This window comes from Triticum dicoccoides, chromosome 5B (assembly GCF_002162155.2).
Source record: "Triticum dicoccoides isolate Atlit2015 ecotype Zavitan chromosome 5B, WEW_v2.0, whole genome shotgun sequence".
NCBI classification, from domain to species: Eukaryota; Viridiplantae; Streptophyta; class Magnoliopsida; order Poales; family Poaceae; genus Triticum; species Triticum dicoccoides.
The window spans coordinates 23125550-23129771 of NC_041389.1; the positions used below are offsets into that span (position 1 = coordinate 23125550).

At 43.1% G+C, this 4222-nt stretch overlaps 1 long non-coding RNA gene across 1 annotated transcript in view; it reads left to right on the top strand.

The window, feature by feature from the left end:
* The first annotated feature begins 3414 nt into the window (after positions 1 to 3414).
* Positions 3415 to 4222, top strand: part of LOC119307133 — a 2071-nt gene continuing 1263 nt past the window's right edge. Inside the window, exon 1 of the long non-coding RNA XR_005149166.1 lies at positions 3415 to 3786. This is a non-coding gene — a long non-coding RNA (uncharacterized LOC119307133). The remainder of the gene's footprint in view (positions 3787 to 4222) is intronic.

Consider the following 4222-nt stretch of genomic DNA (forward strand, 5'->3'; position numbering starts at 1 on the left):
CATAAGTTATCAGGTCTACGATGTGTGAGTTACCATGCCTGCCCCCTCCCCCCTCCCACGCCAAAGATACCAGGACGGGGGTACATAAGTTCCATGGTGAGAAAAAATGCATAGAGAAAAAAAGTACTATCATTGGCACTCAATGAGTGAATCAAAAGATTACGTTGAACTAGTAAGCATGCACGTGCAACGCACGTCTCAAACGTAAACCAGGTGAGATTCAGATAATATAAAAAAATAATTGTTTTTAAAAATATAAATCAAATGGATACACAATGTTTGATGTCGCTCAAATTGTATTTTCAAAAGTGAGACACAATAGTGGTTATGTTGCTTCATAGAGTAATCGCAGGAAAATATTCTCATTTAAATAAAATCAGCAATTATTTATTAATGCAGTAATATAGGCTTGTAGTGTAGTCTTCTTTTTTTTGCGGGGTTGTAGTGTAGTCTTCTCTTTGAGTGTAGCCAGGAAAAACCGTATAAACTGACTTACGATGCAATTATATTGTTCAACATGCTTAATTCTAGAATCTTATTTTATTCTACTAATCTGCGTAGCAAAATATATACTTGTACTAATTTGGATAAAATTATATATATTTTTTGGTTGTGTGGGTTGCCAAAATTATATAGCTACCTACTCTGGATAATAGGAAATAGAAGATGATATGTGACTACAACGACTTCTATATAAAATAAAGATGATTTACAAGAACTAATTGAAATGTAAAAAGGCTAAAAGAAATTCAATAATTATCATGACAGAAAGTATTTATATGGTTTTGTATATGTTTATGCTTTGGCAACCATACTAATTACAATGATGTAAGACACTCTGTGCGTACAGAAACTGAAATGAGTTAGGAAAAAAAATAAAAATGGAAGGAACAGTATTCCAGAGTATTTGTCAAGCTTAACCTTATCAAGCTTTCAGGTCAGCTTCTAAATTACAAAAAACATGATGAATCCTCAAATAAGAAAGAGCCAACAATTTGGAACATGCTACAAAACTGGTGAAGATAGAAAGCATTCATCCTCCTTTTCCTTGTCGTAAGGAGTAGCTTCAGCAACATTTGTAGCAGTGTAATACCTGATCCGGAAAAAGTTATTCATTATTATTATTGAAGGAAAGAGGCGCGCAGACAAAGAAAAAGAGGCGGTGCAAATAAGGCCTTAAACAGTATGTCTTCAAGTTTGATGACTGCAGATATGTTGGATCATTTGAAACTGCATAAGTATATAAGAATAAATATATGTGGCAAAATAGCGGTATATGGTTTCTCTGTCATGAAACAAAACAAATTCGACTGATGTGCATGATGGTGGCAGGAGGCTTGCGATTAGCTTCCTAATAGGATGGATGCGTCCGAGATAAGTTTTTTAGTATGATGGATTTGTTTGAGATTAGTTTCCTAATAGGATGGATGCACTCTGATTTAGTTTCCTAGAATATGATGCACCCGTGATTATTAGTTTCCTAATTTCCCAGGCGTAGAGTTTCATATTTTCCTCCACGGTGGAGTACGGTCAGTCAATGTAAATTGCTAAGTGCACACAGAAAATGGTTTAGGTTAAGACTAACCATTAGATTGAGTTTAGTGGGCCTAATCGTGCGGTGGTATTAGATCTGTGTACGCTTTGTGGGGTGTGCTTAAAGAAGTTCTTGTTTGATTGTTTAATAGTAGTATAGATAAAAAATCATTGGCATTAAATGGGATGGCTGCACGGAATATCAAATGGAAGAAGACAATGCCTTGAAATTAATTTTGTGAATCAATCTCATGGAAATTGGCAAAAAAATGGTGTTTTAAATATGCTGACGTGGCTCTATCCGTCAAGTATGCTAACTATCGCTTAATTGACAAAAGCACGTCAAGTGGTGTGTTGGTAGCCTGCTATGGGTCTTTTCCAGGAGACCGAAGTTCGAATCCTGGTCATGGAAATATAATTTTTTTCTCCCACGATGACAGTTTTGAAGAAGAAAGGAATCTAATTTTTCTCTCCCACGATGACAGTTTTGAAGAAGAAAGGAATCGGGAGCGATCGAGGGAACGATCCAGTCGTTCGGATCTATCGTACAGATAAGAACGTTCGGAAGTTACAAATCCCGCTTATATTATGGGGCGGAGGGAGTAGTATTTCACCAGATTCTTGTCTTTACAGTGTCACTGAAAGTCTCTAAAGTTTTCAAATTCAGACAACAGATGACAGCAAAAGGAGATTGAAGATAGCATAAGCAGCACAAAATAACATATTGTAGCCAAACAAATCTGCTCCAGACAGGAGCCGCGACCTCGCCTCTGTCCGTGTTCAGGTGTGACGAAACCCACCATTGTAGGTTCCCCTAACCTTGGGGCGGAGGGGAACCCAAAGTAATTGGCCGACGGGTTACTGAGGGAGAGTGGCGGCCGTCCGCCAGCGTGGATGTGGGTGCCCCGCCGCCACATACGCCGTCGGTAAGAGAGGGGCGGCCAGCTGCCGCGTCGTCGCGTCTGTGAAGGGGGGAGATGAGCACGGCACGGCGGGGCGGCGCGGCGCGGAAGGGAGGCCGGCGACGGAGAGACAGACCAGCGGGGAACGGAGGCCAGTGTCGAGGTGCGAGGAAAGTGGTGGATTTTTGCCGCTGATGATGCTCCACTCGTTGGCGATTTTCAGGATTGCTGCTGCTGCATTCTGTTCCAATTTCGGCGTGAGAGAAAAATGGGACAGATTTTTTTTTGTTTTGTTTGTTGCTAGTTGCTACTGACTACTCTGTGTGAGAGGACTATTGATTTGTCTTTATTTTACTTTTTTGCAGGAGGACTATTGATTCTTTTAGCTCTGCAAAATTCGTGTGCACATGAATCTCTTCAAGTTCTATTTTTCTTTTTTATTTCTTTTTTAAACCGAGGCAAAAGATTTACCTCATTAATTAATTAATTAAGAGACAATGAAATTTGCTTGTGTTACACCACACCAACGCTACATTACTCTCCCGGCATGATTGTTCCCAACTTTTTTGCCGTCGGCGGTAATCTTGATAAATGAGGGAAAATGTGTGTATAGCATGATTCAGGTGCAAGACCATGGAAGTTGGAGTTGTTATCAGTCTAGATACTAAGCTCCCAGGATTTGCAGCCCCTCGGTGAATCCGGGATGTAATTCTCGCTATAGGTCCCACCTGTAAGTGGGTGGATGGTTATGTGTCTTCTTTGGTCCATGAACGTGGCGCTCGCAGACGATACAGACTTTGGTCGTTCGATCACAGTGAAAAGACGATCACAACCGCCCGATAGCTAGCTTCAGTAAAACCTACTGCAGTTCAAGAAAAAAGAAACTACAACAGCAGCCGCCGCCCCAATCCTCATCTCGATTTCCCACTTCCCTCACACGCAAGGGCATGGTCAATCCCGCGCCGCCCTCCTGTCATTAGGCCGCCTTCAACCACGTGTCTCCACCGCTCCCTCTTTCGTTTCCATTCCCTCGCCGCCTCCACCTCCTCCTCGCAGAACGGGCATGGCAGTAGCCAGCGCTGGAGCTCGGGGAGGGGTGGAGGTCGAGGCGTGGACGGGCCGGGGGCAGCGGTGCTTGGGTCCAACACAGGCGAGGTCTAGGTGGGAACAGGCTGGGGGCGGCAGAGCGCATGTTGGGTGAGCTCTCGAAGCTCGATTCTGGTGCCGCCGAGCTCGAGGTAAGGAAAGCCATCGGGATAACCATGAATGTGTACAAAAATGCTCGGATCAATGGAAAACAAGGGGCTGCACTCAGGTGCTCCTCACCTTCCTCTACTACAACGGCGGTTCGGTAATTCTCTTCTGTCCTCCTGATAACTCTCATGTGCTCTGTGATGCCCAGCCTTTGTGCTCTGTTCCACTGTTACTCTTCTAATTTGGCTTTCGTGGTGATCTTTGTTGGTTTAGAGCTTGGATTTTAGTGGGCTTTTGCTTCATGCTTGATGGTTGTAGGTCTCTGGTGTTTTGTCATGGATGATGCCTTGTTGATTTATTCGTGATGCTTGCTAACTGTAGCCCTTTGTGCTCAAGGTGCTAGCTGAAAGATGTTTCTGGTTGATGTGCAAGCTAACCTCCTAGTTAGATGCATACTTGTGAAAATTAAAGTAATCTAAAGAGACTTGTGAACTTTTAGCCATCCTGTAGGGCTGAGCCGTCTTGTGGCGTAAGACTGAGTCTTGTTGGGGCCCTATCATGTGTCGGTCGATGACTGATCAGCACTCTGTCCC